Source organism: Dipodomys spectabilis, unplaced genomic scaffold (genome assembly GCF_019054845.1).
Source record: "Dipodomys spectabilis isolate Male_0828 unplaced genomic scaffold, ASM1905484v1 ptg000140l, whole genome shotgun sequence".
In the NCBI taxonomy this organism is placed as follows: domain Eukaryota; kingdom Metazoa; phylum Chordata; class Mammalia; order Rodentia; family Heteromyidae; genus Dipodomys; species Dipodomys spectabilis.
The window spans coordinates 7,946,086-7,967,171 of NW_024870817.1; the positions used below are offsets into that span (position 1 = coordinate 7,946,086).

Consider the following 21,086-nt stretch of genomic DNA (forward strand, 5'->3'; position numbering starts at 1 on the left):
TCTACAAAAAGTTCTATAATTGATTTATTTCAACTTCAATACAATACAATAGCTAATAAATTTTTTAAATTAGAATAAAAGAACTAAGGGGAAATGGTGCACTGGAATTTCTCCTGGAGAAGAAAAAGGGTCACCAAAGCCTGCCATGACTATGCAGCACAGTCTTTCCTAAGTCTTAAAGGAAGGGGGAAAGGGGAAATGCAGTCATAAAATGCAATGTGTATTCTACAAAATCAAGACCATTGACGGAAGGGATGGGATCAGGAGGGAGGGGGAATGATGAAAAGAATGACACTGATCAAGATTCATTGTATTCAATGAATTTAATTGTATACAACTTGGTTGAATGGCAACTCTTTTGTACAACTACAAACAGGTAAAGAAATTTTTAAAAGAATGTACAGAAAAATAAAGTTAACTTCTGTTCATAACCTCAGAAAGCAAACATTCCACTTGCAGCCTAGTTTGGGGGTTGCTGGAATTCTTAGTTGAACCAGGAACAAAATGTCTGTCTTCCTGGCCCAGAATTTTTGTTTGTACATATAAATTGGGTCTTGCATTCCTAAGGCCCCCTAAATGGCTTTCCTTGAAAGTTGTCAGTTTATGAGGTATAAGGTCCAATGTAATTTACACATCTATTCTTACAAGAATCTTGTGAGTTTCTTCTTTGCTGTCTATACTATCCTAACCTTCTTCCAATTCTACAAAAATATGAAGTAGTTTTCTTCCTCATATATGCCATTTGTCTCAGCCTGGAAACATTTCCTTTCTGTTGGCAATCAGAATTCAATTTAAATGATGTTAATTCTACAGTTCTACTTACATTTTTTGTTATCATAATTTTTATTTTTTTAGATTTCATTGGTCATTGCTCAGTCTCCTTAGCTAGTTTGCAAATACTATAAAGAATTTCATATGTCATCAAGAATTCAGCAGTTAAAATCCTTAGCAGGGAAAACAGTGCTGGAGAAATATCAATACCAAACTTCAAACTCCATTATAAAGCCATAGTTGTAAAAACAGCTTGGTACTGGCACATGAACAGGTCTGAGGATCAATGGAATAGAACTGATGACCCAGAAATGATCCCATAGATCTATGGCCATCTAATATTTGGCAAGGGAGTCAAAATCATCACATAGAAGAAAGCCTCTTCAACAAATGTGCTGGCTGAATTGGCTATATACATGTAGAAAACTGAAGTTAGAGCCTTATATATCACCCTGCACCAGTATTTACTCCAAGTTGATTAAAGACCTCAAGGTAAGAGCCGATACACTGAAAATATTATAGGAAGGCATAGGGAATACACTAGGATTCCTTGGCAAAGGCTGAACCTTTCTAAATAAATATCCAGAAGCACAACAAATCAAAGAAAGGCTGGCTAAATGGAATTGCATTAAACTGCAGAACTTCTGCATGACAAAGGACATAGCTAGCAAGATAAATAGAAAGCCCACAGACTGGGAGAAGATCTTCACTAGCCATACAACAGACAAGGGTCTCATATCAAAAATATACCTAAAGCTCAAAAAATTAAACCCTCCAATAAAAAGTCCTCAAAGATACAACCACTCCATTAATAAGTGAACTAAAGAAAAAGAGACTTCTCTGGAGAGGAAATACAAATAGCCAATAGACATAGGAAGAAATGTTCAACATCTCTAGCCATAAAAGAAATGTATATCAAAACAACATTGAGATTCTACCTCACCCCAGTTAGAATGGGTATTATCAAGAAAACAAATAATCATAGATGCTGGCAGGGATATGGCTACTACTCAGTTGATGGGAATGTAAACTGGTTCAACCACTCTGGAAAGCAGTACAGAGGTTCTCAAAAGATTAAACATAGAGCTCCCCTATGATCCAGAAATCCCACTGCTGGGCATTTACCTAAACGCTCACAAATAAGGCCACACTAAAGCTACCGGCATAACTATGTTCACTGTAGCCTTATTTACCATAGCTAAGATATGGAACCAACCCAGATGCCCCTCAGTAGATGAATGGATCAAGAAAATGGGACTATATATATATATACACAGTGGATTGATACTTCATCAGAAAGAATAACTTTGCCCCATTTATAAGGAAATGGAAAGGCTTGGAAAAAATCATATTAAGTGATGTAAGCCAGACCCAAACAAATAAAGGCTCCATGGTTTCCCTTGTTTGTAATAATTAGTCTATGTCTAGGATAGTCCTAGCAGAGGATCACAATAGCTCAATAGCTATGTACATATGACCATATAAAATGATGCTAATCGAAATGCACTCCAAGAAATAGAAACAAGAGGGTATTTTTACTTGTTGTTGTTTTTAATGTACTATGTGCAGTTATTTCCTTTTTCTTTCATTTTTTCCCTTGGTTTATCCCCTGTTGTCACTGGTTTTTTTTTTTTTTTTTTTGGTACCCATGTCTTCTATATATGTTTATCTTATTTGGGGAAGGGAAGGGGAATCACAAAAGGTGACACTAAGAACAAAAGGTGAACCAATGCAACAACAATTTTCTCTAGACACAATGTTGGAAATGAACTGTAAAACTTGGAGGTCAGGGAGAAGAGTAGGAGGAAGGGAAAGTGGGAAAAATGAGAGAGAGAGGGGTAACACTGTTCAACAAGAAATGTACTTATTACCTTATTTATGCAACTGTAACACCACTATATCACCTTTACAATATAATAAAATATTAATAAATAAAAATTAAAAAACAACTAGCTAAAGAAAAAGTGTGCAAAAGGACTGAATGTTTAAGAGTTTGAAGATTATGTTGATACTGGCAACAATAATATCTGAAAAATAAAATCCTCAAAAAAAGGGAATTTAATAGTTAAGAAAAACAAATCTGTTGCAGTAACATGGCTACAAAATGACGTGCTGGCAACAGGAGAATACCTTGCTAATTCACGTGTTAAAACAGCACCATGCTAGCTGCGCTGCCTAATGTCATTTGACATGACACCACTTGGGATCCTGGGAGAAGCCATAGGGTTTATTTGATGTAAAGGCATATGGTCTTATGAAATAACAGTTTTGAAATGAACTCCAAGGAAAGGGAACAAGAGACATTTTTAATTGTCACTGTTGCTGTTTTTGTTTTCTTTTCCTTTTGTTTGTTTGTTTGTATTTGGGAGGGTAAGGAGAGACACAGAAAAGGTGGAATAAGGGTAAGCAAATACGACAATGGTACCGACCAGACACTATGCGTTAATGAACTGTACATTTTGTGGGTGAGGACAGGAGGGGAAAACAGAGAGAGCAAGGGTAGAAGAAGACACAGTTTAAAAAGAACTGTACTTATTACCTGATTCATGCAACTGTAACCCTGCTGTCTATCAATTCAACAGTAACAATAAAAAATAGTTTAATAAAAAATTCCTAATCGTTTCGGTCATCTTTTTTGCTTTCTATAATTAGGTATTAAAAGGGATTGGGAGCCAGGTGCGGGTGGCTCATGCCTATAATCCTAGCTACTCATGAGGCTGAGATCTGGGGTTCACAGTTTGAAGCCAGCTTAGACAGAAAACTCCATAAAACTCATATTTCTTTTTTTTTTTCTTTTTTTTGGGGGGGTCCAGTCGTGGGGCCTGAACTCTGGGCCTGGGCGCTGTCCCTCAGCTCTTCAGCTCAAGGCTAGTGCTCTACCACTTGAGCCACAACACCACTTCCGGCTTTTTTTCTTTTTGCTTATGTGGTGCTGAGGAATCGAACCCAGGGCCTCAGGCATGCAAGGCAAGCACTCTACCACTGAGCCACCTTCCCAGCCCCTGAAACTCATATTTCTAATAAGCTACTCAGAAAAAGGCGGAAGTGGCATTGTGCTCATCTGGTAGCTCTGAGCACAAAAGAGGCTCAACGACTGTACCCAAACCCAGAGTTCAAGCCCCAGGACTGGCAAAAAGAAAAGCGGGTGAGGGGGCTGGGATTGCAGGCCAATAGTAGAAATACACGTATTTATCACGAGCAAGGCTCATTTGATCCCCAATTACACACACCCGCATTAACTCCCACCCACACAAACATACACATCCACGCACATACAAGGATATTTAAAAACAAAGTATAGAGAAAGGCCAGTCCAGTGAATAGATGGTTGTAGTTAGCACTTAAGTTGAAGCTATGCAAAGTTCTCTCTGCCAAATTTCTCTTCCTCTCTGGTTTGCCATTACTTCAAAACCCACTCTGGGACAGTCACTAGAAGAGAAATAAAATGTGATATTTCTCAAACATTTGAGTGAGACACTCAGGTCTTGTGCATTTGAAGAAGGTAGCTTTGTCTACTGTGTGTAATGTTTTGTAAGGAGATAAGCATACAATGGAGACAATTTTGAGGATATCATTGTAAGCAAGAAGTAGTTAGTGTAAGCCTGGGTGAGGAGAAAAAGAGAGGAAGCATGTTGCACTGGGTACGTCCTTGATTAACTTGTGCAAGGCATTAGTTTTAATTCTCATCCTTGTAAAAGTGAAAAAGAAATATTAAAAATGTAGTGCTTCTGGTAGATTTATAAGATACCTTTGACAATCCATACTTTCTGTATCTGTGTCTCCATGTGATCCCCACCATTTGAATGTGAATGGAGCCTGACATTTTATTCTTACTAACAGATGTGACAAAGGTGGTAGATACACATGATTCGATTTTTACATGTCATGGATGGAGTTTTTCTTTTCCTTGCTGGCTTCAAGGATCAGATATCCATGTTGGTAAATCCCATGTACTATAGTTTAAAAAAATGTAGGCAAGGTGTTGGCTTATGCCTGTTATTCTAGCTACTCAGGAGTTTTGAAGATCACTGTTTGAAACCGGCCTGGAGAGGAAAATCCATGAGGCTCTTGTGCTCTTATCTCCAATTAACCACCAAAATGCTGGAAGTAAAGCTGTGACTTAAGTGGTAATGAAAGCCTCGGCCCAGAAAACCACACAGACCCCAAGACATGTACAGCAAAGTTTATTGTCAGCAAGCTGACAGGCTGACCCTCTTGGGCAGAGACAGCACTTGTCCTTGAGCAAGGGGGTTTGTTTGGCTAGGGGGCTGGGGGTGGAGAATTTTACTAGGGCCAGAGGTGCTCTGAAGTCTTGTTTGTGCGAGACATTTTGTTGTGGCAGGGATCAGGTGTATGGTTGCAGCTGTCTGTGTCACCTGATGAGATAAGGTCTGAGCTAGCTACTTTCAGGGAAGGCCTGTGTCACCAGACTTCAGGGAAAGGCAATGCTTTACCGCGGGGGCCTAAGATAGTGGAGTGGCTCCTAAGATGGGGGAGGTTAGTCTAACAGGTAGAGCACTAGCCTTGAGCAAGAAAAGATCAGGCACAGTGCCCATGCCCTGAGTTAAAACCCTAGGGCTAGCAGAAAAGTGAAGGGAGGAAGGAAGGAAAGAAGGAAGGAAGGAGGAAGGGAGGGAAAAGATGGAGGGAGGGAGGGAGGGAGAAAGGATGGGAGGGAGGAGGGGGAGGGGAAAGAGAAAGAAAGAAGAAAGGAAGGAAAGGAAGGAAGGAATGGAGGGAGGGATGATGGGAGGGAGGATGAAAAGGAGGATGGGAGGGAGGAGGGGGAGGGGAAAGAAAAAGAAAGGAAGGAAGGAAAGAAGGGATGGGGAGGGAGGGAGAAAGGAAGGGAGGAAGAGAGGATGGGAGGGAGGATGGGAGGGAAGAGGGGAGAGGGGAAAGAAAAAGAAAGGAAGGAAGGAAGGAAGAGAAGGAAGGAAGGAAGGAAGGGAGAATGGAAGGGAGGAAGAGAGGATGGGAGGGAGGATGGGAGGGAGGAGGGAGAGAGGGAGGAGAAAGAAAACAGAAAGAAAGAAAGAAAGAAAGAAAGAAAAGAAAGAAGGGAGGAAGGGAGGAAGGGAGGAAGGAAGGAAGGAAGGAAGGAAGGAAGGAAGGAAGGAAGGAAGGAAGGAAGGAAGGAAGGAAGGAAGGAAGGAAGGAAAGGCAGGCAGGCAGGCTAAAATAACCATGTAGGTAATCTCTAGAAGATGTAGTCTCTAGATAAGAAATTGAAGTGATTTATTCTACAACCTCAGGGAACTAAATTCTTCTAACAATTTGAACGAATTTGGAGTCAACCCTCACATAACAGTTGAGCTCTAAATAGAAATTATATTACAGCCTTGTGTGGCCAATCAGGGGAATTTATGCAAGCTAGTCCTGGACACTAGACCCTCAAAAACTGTTAAGGTAATATCTGTGTACTAACTGTTGAATTGTAACAACTTTTATGTAGCATAAAATATAAACACAATGATCTCACAGATCACCTATCTCTTACTATCCATCACTGTCTTCTATTCACACATTCTCTGAATTTATAGATTAATCTAGTGATGGCATTAGTCAATGTTCTCCATAGAAACAGAGCTAATATAATAAATGATAGACAAATAGAAAGAAGAAAGGATGGATGGGTAGACAGACAGATTAGATAGGATGATAGATAGATAGATAGATAGACAGACAGACAGATAGATAGATAGATATAAAATATAAGATACTTACTATGGAATTAGCTCACATGATCACAAGAAGTCTCGTCGTCTGTCATCTACAAGCTAGAGAACAAGAAAAAGTGGTACAGGTCAATCTGAGTTTCAAGGCCTGAGAACCATGGAAACCAATGGTATAACTCAAACAAGATAAAGGTCTAGGAATCAGGGAGCTTCAGGGACAGGATGCTGGTATAAATCATGGAATTTGAAGGTCAAAAAACCAGAAGTTCTCTGGATTGGGAGGATTAACATCATGAAAATGGCAGTACTGCCAAAGGTTATTTACAAATTCAAGGTAATAACCATCAATCTCCCAACCTCATTCTTTAATGAAATAGAAGAAACAATCCAAAAATTCAGATGGAACAATAAAAGACCCCGAATAGCAAAAACGATCCTTAGCAGAAAGAACAGTGCTGGAGGAATATCAATACCAAACTTCAAACTCTACTACAAAGCCACAGTAATCAAAACAGCTTGGTACTGGCACAAGAACAGACCTGAAGACCAATGGAATAGAACTGAAGACCCAGAAACGAACCCACAGATCTATCGCTTCTTAATCTTTGATAAGGGAGCCAAAAAAAATAGAATGGAAGAAAGACAGTAAATGATGTTGACAAAATTGGTTAAACACCTGTAGAAAACTAAAGTTAGATCCCCATATATCACCCTGCAATAGAAACAACTCAAATGGAACAAAGACCTTGAAATAAAAGCAGATGCACTGAAAACATTACAGGAAGGAAGAGGAGAAACTCTAGGGCTCCTTGGCACAGGCTGAAATTTTCTTTTTTTTTCTTTTTTTTTCAGGCTGAAAAGTTTATTGATACAGGGTGATAAATCTGGCCGGGCACCAGTGGCTCATACTTGTAATCTTAGCTACTCAAGAGGCTGAGATCTGAGGGTCATAGTGATGTTACTGGTTTTATTATGTTGTTATTACAGGCTAGATTCTGATGACCAAACATGCTAGAATCTGGAAGCAGATGCACTTTCCCAAATTTCATAGTTATGTGAGTTCTATTTATTTTTATTTTTTTATTTTATTTTTTATTTTTTTTTTGTGAACATACTGTACAGAGGGGTTACAATTACATGGGCAGGATAATGCGTACATTTCTTACCAAGCATTGCAGCCTCCTCCTTTGTTTACCCTTCACATCCCTTCCCAGACTCCCCCCCAATCCAACTCCCCACCCCCACCCCGCACCAACGTTGTAAAGCTCCTTTTCGACATGACAACGTGTACTTCTCATTGTTGCCACAGGTCCACCTGTATCCTTAAACGACTTGTTTGTCCCCATCTCCTCCACAAGTTATACTGACATCAAATATAGTGAAAGCAGGGGTTATACTGTGGGGGAGGGACATACAAAGCAACGAAGAGATAATCTTATAAATGCATTAGAAACAAATGCATGAAAGAAAAAAACATTAAAATACATATCTAAGGGTTCATTTTCCTAACATCACATTATCTGACCTTTTCCGCTTGACTCATACATATACTAGATATTGCAAATAAGGGAAACCATGGGACCTATGTTTCTTTGGGCCTGGCTTACTTCACTTAATATAATTTTTTTCCAAGTTTTTCCATTTCTTAACAAATGGGGCAATGTCATTCTTTCTGATGGAGGCATAGAATTCCATTGTGTATATATACCACATTTTCTTGATCCATTCATCTACTGAGGGGCATCTGGGTTGGTTCCATATCTTAGCTATGGTAAATAATGCTGCAATAAACATAGTTGTGCTGGTAGCTTTAGTGTGGTCTTGTTTGTAAACATTTGGGTAAATGCCCAAAAGTGGGATTGCTGGGTCATAGGGGAGCTCTATGTGAAATCTTTTGAGGAACCTCCATACTACTTTCCGAAGTGATTGAACAAGTTTACACTCCCACCAACAATGCAGTAAGGTTCCCTTCTGTCCACATCCCCTCCAGCATCTGTTGTTGTTAGAGTTCTTGATTTTTGCCATTCTAACTGGAATGAGGCGGTATCTCCATGTTGTTTTGATTTGCATTTCTTTTATGGCTAGGGAGGTTGAGCATTTCTTCATGTGTCTATTGGCCATCCTTCTTTCTTCTTCAGAGAAGTTTCTCTTTAAGTCTTTAGCCCACTTTTTTATTGGGCAGTTGTTTCTTTGAGGATTTGTTGTTGGGGGATTTAATTTTTTGAGTTCCAAGTATATTTTAGATATGAGACCCTTGTATGTTGTATGGCTAGTGAAGATCTTCTCCCAATCCGTGGGCTTTCTATTGATCTTGCTAGCTATGTCCTTTGCTATGCAGAAGCTCTGCAACTTCATGCAATCCCATTTGTCCAACCTTTCTTTGATTTGTTGTGTTTCCGGGTCACTATTCAGAAAATTCAGCCTGAGCCAAGGAGACCTAGGGTTTCTCCTATTCCATCCTGTAATGTTTTCAGAGTGTCTGCTTTGACTCTGAGGTCTTTGATCCATTTGGAGTTGATTCTGGTGCAGGGTGATATATAAGGATCTAGCTTTAGTTTTTTACAAGTAGTTAACCAATTTTGCTAGCACCATTTACTGAAGAGGCTGTCTTTCTTCCATTCTATTGTTTTAGCTCCCTTATTGAAGATTAGATGGCTATAGGTCTGTAGGTTCATTTCTGGGTTTTCAATTCTATTCCATTGGTCCCAGGCTGAAATTTTCTTAATAAAGACCCAGAAACACAAAAAAAAATCAAAGAAAGGTTGGACAAATGGAATTACATTAAACTGCAGAGCTTCTTCATGGTAAAGGACATAGCTAGCAAGATCAATAGAAAGCCCACAGACTGAGAGAAGATTTTCACTAGCCATACAACAGACAAGGGCTTCAGATCTAGAATATGCTTAGAACTCAAAAAATTAAATTTCCCAAAAGCAAGTCCTCAAAGAAATAGCCTCCTCATTAATAAGTGGGATAAAGACTTGAAGAGAGACTTCTCTAAAGAGGAAATAAGAATGGCCAATCTATACATGAAGAAATGCTCAACATCTCTTGCCATAAAAGAAATGCAAATCAAAACAACATTGAGATTCTACCTCACCCCAGTTAGAATGGGGAAGGTGGCTCAGTGGTAGAGCACTTGCCTTGCATGCTCGAGGCCCTGGGTTCGATTGCTCAGCACCACATAAGAATAAAGCCGGAAGTGGCACTGTGGCTCAAGTGGTAGAGCGCTAGCCTTGAGCTGAAGAGCTGAGGGACAGCGCCTAGGCCCAGAGTTCAGGCCCCACGACCGGACCCCCCCCCAAAAAAAAGAAGGCTAATAACAGATGTGGCCTAAAGGGAATGCTACTGCACTGTTGGTGCGAGTGTAAACTTGTTCAACCACTCCGGAAAGCAGTACAGAGGTTCCTCAAAAGACTAAACATAGAGCTCCCCTATGACCCAGCAATCCCACTCCTGGGCATTTATCCAAATAACCACAAACAAGGCCACACTAAAGCTACTAACACAACTATGTTTATTAAAGCATTATTCACCATAGCTAAGATGTGGAACCAACCCAGATGTCCCTCAGTACATGAATGGATCAAGAAAGTTTAAGTTTTTTATATATATGCTTCTATCAGAATGACACAGTCCCATTTGTAAGGAAATGGAAAGACTTGGAAAAAATAATATAAACCCAAAGAAACATAGTTTCCATTATTTGCAATAATTAGTATATGTCTAGGATAACCTTAGCAGATGAGCAGAATGCTCAATAGCTATGTACATATGACCATAGAAGATTGTGCTGAGTGAAATGAACTTCAAGACATGGATACAAGAGGTTTTTCTTTGTTGTTGTTTTTAATGTGCTATATGATTTTTTGTTTCTTTTGAATGTTCTTCCCCTATGGCATATCCCCTGCTTTCACTATATTTGAATTTGGTTCACTGGTATTGTATATACATTTATCTGAATTAGGGAAGGGAAGGGGAACAACAGAATGATGAGACAAAGGACAAGGGGGAATCAATGCAACAGTGATCTTCACCATATGTTGGAAATAATCTGCACAACTTGGGGGGGGGGACTCGGGAAGGGAAAGTAGGAGAAAAATGAGTGCAGGAGTAACAAGTTTGACAAGAAATATTACCTCATGTAACTGTATCCCCTCTCTACTTCACCTGGACAATCAAACAACAACAACAACAAAACAAACCAACCAGGTGCTCCATTGACTAAGGGAAGGAAAAAAGTGAATGTTCCCTTTTCAAGGAGAGAGAGAAAAAAAAGGAGGAGAAGGAGGAGGAGGAGGAACAAGAAGAGGAGGAGGAGGAAAGGATTTATCCATTCTTAAGTCTGTTCATTCTGTTCAGGCCATTAACAGATGGTGATGATGTCGTCTACTCTGAGAGTAGACCTTCACTCAATGCTAATCTGTTCTGAACCTCACAGGCATACTAGAAGTACTGCTTAACAGGTAGCTGGGTTTCCCTTAGTCTAGTTGACACAAAATAAACTACTGTATTGCCTGACACAATTCTGTAATCTCTGCTTTGGAATAACTTTATCTATGTCTTACGGACCACCCATCCCTTAAAAAAATTTGATTTTGCATTTGTTTTCTTTTATCAGGATAGGAGTTGCTCTGTCTTTAACTCACGCCGAACCACTTTCATTTCCTGACTTAAATTTCTAATCCCTAACCATCCTAAGAGGTAGGCTTAAACATGACAGTATAGGAAACAGATTCAAATGGGGGAAGAGGTACGAAGTTAAAAGTTGTAGTTAAGATAGTGCCTATAGGAGTTAAGGGTTGAAGCTCAGTGGCAGAGCACATGTTAGCTGTGCAAGATCCTAAGTTTCATCTCTAGTACAAAAAGTAAAAATACTTTAAAAAATGAAATGTAAAATGATAAAGCATGAATAGAGGCAAAGGAACTGGAAGGGAAAGCAAGGACTAGAGATACGCTCTGGGAGTTATATTGAAAGACCTAGCAAAACTCAGTGCTAGAGATCTTTTTTATTTTCAATACAAATGAAGGAAAACTTCATTTCCAGAATTACTGGGAATTTTATGGGGCTCTTTATGAAAATGTAGTCTCTTCTAGCCATTTAAGGAAAACAAGTATTGTTTAGATTATCGGATCTTCTACAAGATTATTTTCTAAGATCTCAACTACCACTCGAGTATATATTTTCTTCCATGAAAGACAATAAAATAGACTTTAAAATTTTAAGGAAACCCTTCTAGGTCCTTATGAAATTGTAAAGACAACCCCTGGGTTTGGGGGCAATTTTTGTTGTGGCTGTTGTTGTTGTTTTAGACTTTATTACTTCAGAAAGTGAGTACGCCTGTGATGATGAGTAGAGACCAGCAGGACTGGACCACGATACAGACTTTGCCTCACATGTACACCCACTTCCAGGTCTCTTGGCGCCTTCTCTCACATGGAGTCACAGAATTCTCATTAAAACTGCAAAATTGGAAACCATGTAAGTTCCTGACATTCAAGAAAACTGCTTGAAATCTACTTCATGAGCTACCTTTTGTAGATGTCCTGGAAAGTTAATGCACTCAACCATTGCAATACTATTCTGAATGCACAGAGTGCTTGGAAAGGTACACACCAATTCCGAGAACTTAACCTTCTTGACAGTGGCAATTGACACATTTCCAAATATTGATCTTACCTCTTACTTCAGTGTTTGAAGACAAATGGAAGAAGAATTTTTATCTTTTCAAACTTCCATTATAATTAAGCCTTAAGGCAAATAAAAAGAAATTTACTTAGTGTCTTTAGTAGAAGAAGTTTATGTAAAAACATAAATAAATAAAAAGAAGCTGGGTACAGGAGACACATGCCTGTAATCTAGCTACTCAGGAGGCTGAGATCTGAGGATCACAGTTTGAAGCCAGCCCAGGCAGGAAAGTCTGTGATACTTAATCTCAGAAAAAGGCACAAGTGGTGCAGGAGGAAAAGGAGGAGGAGGAGGAGGGGGGGGGAGAAGAAAGAAAGAAAGAAAGAAAGAAAGAAAGGAAAGAAAGAAAGGAAGAATAAAAAGCATGACAACAGTCAGACACAATGTGACTCCTGCCTATAATCTTACCTACTTGGGGGGCTGAGATTGGGAGGATGATTATTCTAGGCCAGCCTTAGACAAGAAGTTCACAAGACCCTCCACTATTAGAAACTCATCATAACCATTAAAAGCTCAGCACAGTGGTGTGTTCCTGCCATCTCAATTTATCAGAAGTGTGAACAGAATGATCCAGGTCCAGGCCAGCCCAAATGGAAGTGAGATCCTATTTGAAATATAACTGAAGTCAAAAGAATGGACGTGTGGGATTGTGTCTCAAGTAGTAAGGCACCTGCCTAGCAGATGCAAGTACACAGCTCAAAGCCCAGTGCCAAAATACATAACAAAAGCAGTTTCCTTGTTCTCATCAACTTGCATGTGGAAGAGAAATTAATTGGGAAAGAGCAAAGAACTGTGGGGAGAGGGAAAGCAGGAAAGAGAGGGAATCTGAGAGGGTTTGAACAAACCATAGTATATGCATGTATAGTAATTTAGCATAGGAACTGATCCATCTATACAATTAATATGTGTTAACAATTATAATCTTAAAAGTTTTGTCCTGTGCTGGGCACCAGTGGCTTAGGCCTGTGATCTTAGCTACTCAGAAGGCTGAGACCTGAAGATCAGGGTGCAAAGCCATCCCATGCAGGAAAGTCTGTTTATCTCCAATAAACTATGCAAAAAGCCAGGAGTAGAGCTGTGACTCAAGTGGTAGAAGACTAATTTTGAGCAAAAAGGCCTAGAGACAGTGCCCAGGCAGAGGGCTGGGCACTACCAAAACAAACAAAAAAGCTTTGTCCTGTCCTTCCCATCCTTCCCTGCTCCAGGAAGTCACTTCCTGGTATCACAAGAAGACAGTACGTTTGCCTTGGCTCTTCCCTACTATCATATTTGGTACTCTGCAGGCTTAGCAGGTGATCACTGTCAAGTGCAAAGTGTGATGATCACACTTCAGCCGTTGTCAGAGCCATTTAAAGAATAAATACTCAAGAGGAAGTCATGGCCGTGCAACTGAGTGGGAAGTCGGAGCTGGAGTGACTTTAGACTGGGTTCCAGTCTAAAGGCCATAGCTCTGTCAGCCTTTTCCTTGCTCAGATTCAGCTCCTTCCTGCCCAGGTTCATGTAAAGGCATTTAACCTATCCGGCCTTTCCAGCTGCCTTCTCTAAGAGCCTTCCTAGGTCATTCAGCCCTGCCTTTCTGACCGTCAAGACATACTTTAAGGGTTAAGAAGGGATATAGCCAGCTAAATAAAAATAAAAACTGGAACTGTGTTAGTTTTTAGATTACAAAATGTCCTTGAGTGGAAGACGAAGTGCATTTTTCAAGAGGACCGAAAAGAAATGTTGAGAAAGACCTTTAAATTGAGGGCTGGGAAGGTGGCTCAGTGGTAGAGCACTTGCCTTGCATGCCTGAGGCCCTGGGTTGGATTCCTCAGCACCAATAAGAAAAAAGCCGGAAGTGGCGCTGTGGCTCAAGTGGTGCCCAGGCCCAGAGTTCAGGTCCCACGACCGGATCCTCCCCCCCCCCCCAAAAAAAAGGAGGTGGGAGACAAATGCCCGCAGTCTGGAGAGGATCACAGCCCAGAGGCACCAGGACCGCCTGGCAGCCCTTGGTTTGTCTGAATATGTGTGTTTTCTTCAGTCCTTACTTCGTTGGCCCTACATTCTTTATAAAGTTGAACTTCTTGGGCATTCCACTCGGTCTTGGCCTTTCTCAAGGGAACTGAAAAACATGGCCACGTGTCTTAAAAAGAAAGAAAGAACATGAAGATGGGAAGGGGAGGGGGGGAGCAATGTCCTGAGCTAGTGGGCAGGGAAGTTCTGGGAACTATAATTCTTCCTCTCAGACAGCATCTGCCACGGTCACCCAGTGGGCTCCGAGAATTCCAACAACTAAGGATGTTTCTGGGTTCTTGTGGCTTTCGGAGGAGATCCAAGAGCTCCCCGCCCATTTGCGGAGGCGCCATGATGGACACCGTCTGATTCTAATGGGCGCGAGGCCGCTCCCTGGTGGACACACGAGCCACACTGGACCTCTTCTTCTTTGGAATCTTGCACGGCTTTCTGCACGGTCCAGGCGCCTAGTGCAGTCATGGCCCCTAGAGAAGCCACCTCAAAAGACACAGAGAAAGGCATCCGACCGCAGAAAGCTGCTTTCTCCCCCCTCGATCCCTCGCAGCGCCGATTCACAATCCAGGGGCGCGTGGCACCTATGCACAATTCCGCCCGAGGGACGGTGCCTTCTTCCCCGTATAGATCCCACTCCCGGGGGCCCGGTCCTCCAGCTCCCGCCTCCGCCCGGGCTCCCAGCGCCCGCCGCCCGGGCTCCGGCCCGCGCGCGCCCCGCCGCCCGCCAGCCGCTCCCGGCTCCGCTTTCACTTTCGGTCCCCCCAGCGTTGAGGCGGTGGTGGCGGCGGCGGCAGTGACGGGCGGTCGGGTCGGAAGCCCCAAGTACGGCTCAGGGCTCGGACCCCCAGGTACGCACCGCGCGCGCCGATCTCAGGTCAGCGCGCGGGGGACGGGGCCTCGGGGTCGGAGGAGGGCGCCTCCCGGCCCCCTGCCCTGCACCGACTCCAGGACTGGAGGCCTGCGGCGCGGGGGTGAGGCCAAGGCGGCTGCGAGGCAGGGCCGGGTGGCCGGCTGTGCTGCGCGGAACGCGGCGGGTCTGGCCTGCATCCCGCAGATTCTGCCATCCCGAGAAGGCCGGGGACGCGTGGCCGGCCGCTCCGCGCGCTCCCCGGGCCGCACCGCTGTGGGACAGGCGGGAGCCCGCGTCCGTGCTCCGCCTCCACGCGAGCGCCTGCCAGCCTTCCGGCCACCCGACAGGGGTGTGGGAGGCCCCACGTGGACCCCAAGGTTAGGACCTTAGCTGGGCATCTTGAGTAGTGGCCAGAGCCCAGGGTGGCTCGCCGGGTAGGGATGGGAATACTGCCCGATCTGGGAGCCACATGTGTAGAAAAAGCCAGTTCCTTCCCTGCCCCTCTGTACCTTATTTTGCTAACAATTCTTGCTCTCCACCTTGCTTGCTTTTCTTTCTTTCCTTTTGTTTTTAATTCCCTTGTTTGAGCAAACTAAGTTTCTTGTCTGGTAGGCCTCAAGGGCAAGGTTGTAAGAGGAAGAGAAAGCGCACACACTTCTTTGAACTTTGGAGGGAGGTACTTTCCATAGACCGAGTTCAGAATGAAGTACTGCATATTCTATTATAGACCCCGAGTATTACTCTCAACTCAGAATGTGGCCAACACACAACCTGAAGGTTGGCCAGAGTTCTCATTATGCCACTATCTCCACCCTGACCACTGCGGGGATATGGAATTGTACTGAAAAAAAAAAAAATTCTACTGAAAGATGTTATTTTCCAGGTGGACCTAAGTAGAAAAGTCCAAGTATGCTTAAAAAAAAAGTCAAGTTAATTCAATAGTTAAGTAATCCACCAATAGTGACAAGCTATTTTAAGATTTGGAAGAAAGTACATTACAATGGGTAGTGTCCCAATCAAAGTAAGGAGGAAACGTCCCACCACACCCAGTAGTCCCTGACTTGGTGAACAGGAGCAATCCTTGGTGAATAGAAGTCACAATTACCAAAAGCAACCCAAATAAGATTCTTAAAACTCTAGGCCTCTCGGGCTGAGGTAAAGTGAGGTGACAGACTCTGCTGCATTTTCATCTGTGACACTGACTGTGAAGGTTGTTTTAGTTCCATCAGATGCCAAAGGAAAATACCTTTTAGAACTTTAAAGGAGAACAATGAAGTACAGGAGAGTCCTTTTAAAACTCTTAACTCCATGTCCAACTGCCTGCTTGAAATTTGCTCTAGGATATCTCAGACATTTGATTTTTAAAAATTAATCCCAAGCTCCTTTCTCCTACTCGTTTTAAATCTATCTACTTCTAATCTTCATTTCAATAAAATTTACCTATATTTCTGCATTCCTGATAACTGTGCCCCGCCCCCCCCCCCCCCCATCCCCGAAGATGATGAATCCTTCCTGGAACTATACTATCTATATAGCAAGCAGGGCGATTTTTATTAACATGTGTAGGGGATTTCCAAACCTCCTACCTCAAAACTCTTCTTCCAGTGGCTTCCCACTATACTCTGCATACATCTCAAATCCTTAACTTGTCTTCTTCCAGGGACATCTGTCCCAGGGTCTCATATTACAAGTTTACTAGCCTTCATTAACCTTTAACCTTTGCTTTCTACTGCCTCCATCTATAAATAGACTTGCTGTTTCTCTCCCTCCCTCTTTCTCTCTCTCTCCCCCCTCCATTCTTTGATCTCTACTTTCTTTCTTTCTTTCTTTCTTTCTTTCTTTCTTTCTTTCTTTCTTTCTTTCTTTCTTTCTTTCTTTCTTTCTTTCTTTCTTCCTCTCTCTCTCTCTCTCTCTCTCTCTCCCTCCCTCCCACCCTTCCTTCCTTCCTTCCTTTCTTTCTTATTTTTGGTGGTAGTTGGGTTTTCTCAGGGCTTTCTGCTTGCTAGACAGGTGTTCTACCACTCGAACAATAACTACCAGCCCCTTCTTTTTGCTTTAGTTATTTCCAAAGAGTCTAACCTTTTTGCCTAGAGCAGTCTTGGACCGTAATCCTTTAAGCTCTGGAATCTCACAGTACTGGGATTATAGCTTGTAAACCTCTACACCCAGCCCCTCTTCCTTTTTCCTTGGATTATATTTGTCCTCTGTTTCAGCTAAAATATCCTCAGAGGGCCCCTCCACAATCATCTTGCTGCTAGTCTCTTTTAACGTGTGTGTGTGTGTGTGTGTGTGTGTGTGTGAACTTATTAAACACACAATGTAAACTTTTATAAAGTAAGGGACTATTTTGACTAGTATCACTAGTTCTCAGCAAAAGACACAAAATAAGCTGTCAATATCTATGGAATGAAGAAAAAATTTAATTTATTTAATCTTTACAACAGTCTTGGCATAAGGGTGTTATTATTTCACTTCACCTGTAAAGAAAATGAAACTAGGGTACGATTAACTTGCCCCAGGTCACAGCAGTGGGTGGAGGCATAAAACTCAAAGGCTTGCCTTTGTGGCTGCTTATAATTATGTATTAATATGTATGTATGTGTGCACCTTTGTGTGAACCAATAGTTGTAGAAAAATGGCAGTGAGTACTGCTTGGATTCTTAAATACAAGAGCATTCACTGTGAGTCTTGGTAACATTCAAAGAAAGAATTAGTACTGTGTCACATGAAAATATCAGAAAACAAGGGCACAAAAGGTTAGGAGAACAGAGTGCAATACAGCAGGAGTTTGTAATCACAAGAGTAATTAGCAGTGGGAATTTGGCTAAGTCTTATTTCACTTTCCCCATTTCAAAATAGGCCCTGTAGGCTCTTGGAGAGAGGCAATATGAGTAAAGTCTGGCATTTTTGGGAGGCTAGTATATGTTTATTCTTTTTCTCCATGCCTTTGTTCCCTTAAAATATTAGTGGAATTTAAATGCAAAAAAAGTTATACTTTTTGTGTCAAGAGACTAAGTACATTGAATCAGTTACTGTTTTTCAGCATCTTTTATTCTGTATCTCGGTTAATAAAACCTGTCTCTAGATCAGCCACCACTATGAAATGTTGTATTTCAAACTAAAACACTATCAGAAGTAAAGCCAGGCAAGAAAAGCTAGTGTTAAACACATTGGAACCTGAGGACAGATCCTTAGGGATTAATGAGAATTTCATCCAGAAAATACCTTATCCACTGCATTGTATTTTTTATTAAGCCCTTCTTGTGTGAGGAAAGTGGTTCTATATACTTTGGGAAATCCAGTGATAAATACAGCGTTGTTCTCAAGGAGTTGTATAAGAGATGGGTATTACAAGCACATCAGTAATAAGATTACCAGGCATGGTGTAAAGATGCTAGGAGAGAAAAAGGAAGTTGTGAGATTCACTGTGTCTGGAAGTCACCATGCCTGGAATATTCAAGTAAGGGCTCCCAGGGATTCCCTGTTTGAATTGGACTGTGAAAGTTGTTGAGGTAAAGGGAATGCTTGAGAAGGGATGAAGACAGAGAAAAGTCTTGGGCAAATTTGGCACCAATCACAGCCCAGAATGGGTCCAATGATTCACATGAGGTGGGAGGTAAGCTAAAGCTGGAGACTTGGTTCCCAGTCTGTGGGATATGGCAGGTCTGGTTGGCTTTCTGAAACAATGGGGAGAGAAGTCTTTGAAGAATCACATGTTGGGAAATGACTCAATGTGGTGATTTAGAAAAGACTTCATATCAATGAATCCATCTCGAACATGCAGTGAATCCTTGTGATGTACCAGGTCAATAAGACAAGATCTTTGCCTTTGGAAGCTTATACTTTAGTAAAAAGGAACAGACATGTGAATAATACAGTCCACTAAAGGACAGTTATAAGATAGAATTCCACCCTGGCTCAGTAGAACATAAAATTTAGTGACTTATTGGTTGTTCTTAGCTATATACTTCTTCTTCTTAGTTAAACCAAGAATGCAAGGTAGGTAACTTTCATCCTAAGAAAGACTTAGTACTTATGGGAATTCACATAGTTTATTCATTGACTCTGGATGAACAAATACTGATAGTTATGTGTCTATATTGCATCCCACTTTGGGTTTCTGGCAATGACCCTCCTTGAGAAACAGCCATGTCCTCTTTGGCCCTATCATGGACTCAGCCTTACAAAAAAACAAAAAGCTTTTGACAAGAGGCCCTGCCCAACTGTCCCTCCAAAGGTCCATATACGTTCTTCCGTCTATGAATTCAAAGCCAACTGGAATTTTTAGATGAATACCTGCACAATGGCATGCTTGGACTTGCTGTGTCTACACTTCATGGAAAGGCCATACTCAGTAAGCTGTCGTTGCCAGAAATTCCAGGTAGAAACAGTACACAATTTTCCTTTACTTGCTCTGAGGTGGGATCAGGAACTCTATCACATTAGTATTTAAAGCTTATTCTTCTCTAAAATTTCCTATTTCTCCTTGGCTGGAAGCATTCTTCTCCTTTCTTTCTTTTTTTTTTTTTGTCGATCGTGGGGCTTGAACTCTGGGCTTGGGCACTGTCCCTGTGCTCTTCAGCTCAAGGTGAGTGCTCTAGCGCTTGAGCCACAGCACCACTTCCGGTTTCCTAGAGGTTTATTGGAGATAAGAGCCTCACGAACTTTCCTGCCCCGGCTGGCTTTGAACCGCAATCCTCAGATCTCAGCCTCCTGGGTAGCTAGAATTACGGGCATGAGCCACTGGCACCCGGCTCATTCTTCTCCTTTCTACCCCTCCACTCCCACCCCAATATTGGAATTTGAACTCAAGCCTTCATGATCTAGCTGGCTTTTTTTGCTCACAGCTGATGCTCTGCTCTACCATTTAGCCATATTATCATTCATAGGAGCATTCTTTAATTGGTTTCTAGATTTTTTTTAAAAAGGAGGAGGAACCCAGAAGTACTGCTTTTTTTCCTATTCATACCACCTATCACCTGTCTGCACTGGGATTGGGAAGTTTCCCTGTTAATTGAGTGTGCTCTGGTGAAATCCTTTAAGTTTATCTTGCAGATCCACTCCAAGGAGGCCTGGAGGAGACTAGGTGCATTTTGTACTGGGGGTAAGAACAAGATGGAAATAACAGGATGAAGAGAAAGTGTTATTTGTTTTGAAGTTGTGTTTTGTGTAGGGTTAAAAGGCTTATGCTAGCAGGTAGTGAGGGTGGAGGTTTAGCAACCCTCTATTGTTAGTAGAACTCTTAAAAATTTAAAAAATAATGTCCTGACCTTATCATCATAGATTCCAGTTTAATTGTTATCGCAAAGCATCCAGGCATAAGGGTTTAGTAAAACTCTAGATAATTTAACTATGCAGACATAATTGAAGAACTCTGGCATTACATAGAGAAAGGAAATCCTATATTGCAGTATTGTTTTGAGGGATCTACAATATACGCTTACTGTGTTTCTCATCTAGTTAGACTATCTAGAGCAACTAGAATTGTTACCAATTACCTGAGTTCACACAGTAGAGAATTCTTCAGGTAAGTGTAGATTAGAGAAGCCTGTTTCTGTAAGGGGGGAGAACTGCTTGATTTTTGAAGCATAGATCTAAACTTCACATTGCTTGGCACCTTATGGTCTTCAAAATAACATAGAAAATATGATCTGCAACTTAACTTCCAGCAAGCTCTGTGCACAATCCTTGTGTTATCTACTCTTTGCCTTGAGAGTACTGTAACCATTATTCTTCAAATCCTCCAGGGGTCTCCTTTGGTCCTTCGGAATTCCCAAAACAACCCTGTGACTTTTCTTTTTATGAGTTAGTTCCTGCCCTAGTTGATCTAATTTTAATGCCCTCTTTTATTTCCAAACCTGACCCCTATTTTTAAGCTTCAGTCAAATATTGGTCTTGAATGGAGTATCCTACAGAGTCATAGAAGTCAGACTTTTGGGAAATATTCTATTCTTGCCAATACCATCTTTATTATTAGACTCAAAACACCATCGTTTTCTATATAAGTACTCCATCTTTTTAAAGGGATATTTTCTGTCTTTCCAGACTTAATTTCCTGAAGGTAAGTCTCTGTCTTGTGCACTATTATGTT

The 21,086-nt window shown here is 41.6% G+C and overlaps 1 protein-coding gene and 1 long non-coding RNA gene across 6 annotated transcripts in view; one reads left to right on the top strand and one right to left on the bottom strand.

Moving 5' to 3' along the window:
• Window positions 1-4,135: 4,135 nt before the first annotated feature.
• Window positions 4,136-15,593, bottom strand: LOC122117153. The gene is made up of 3 exons (XR_006149099.1): window positions 15,505-15,593; window positions 6,499-6,551; window positions 4,136-4,200 (listed from the first exon to the last, which is right to left on the bottom strand). It is a non-coding gene; the product is annotated as an uncharacterized LOC122117153 (long non-coding RNA).
• Window positions 14,907-21,086, top strand: part of Erap1 (endoplasmic reticulum aminopeptidase 1) — a 32,316-nt gene continuing 26,136 nt past the window's right edge. For 2 of the 5 annotated variants that reach the window (XM_042690797.1, XM_042690796.1), the window contains exon 1: window positions 14,914-14,993. The gene's annotated coding sequence lies outside the window, so the exon portion shown is untranslated. Of the gene's footprint in view, window positions 15,020-20,050; window positions 20,100-21,086 lie in introns of all 5 variants that reach the window. The other 3 variants (XM_042690800.1, XM_042690799.1, XM_042690798.1) reach the window with 3 other exon arrangements.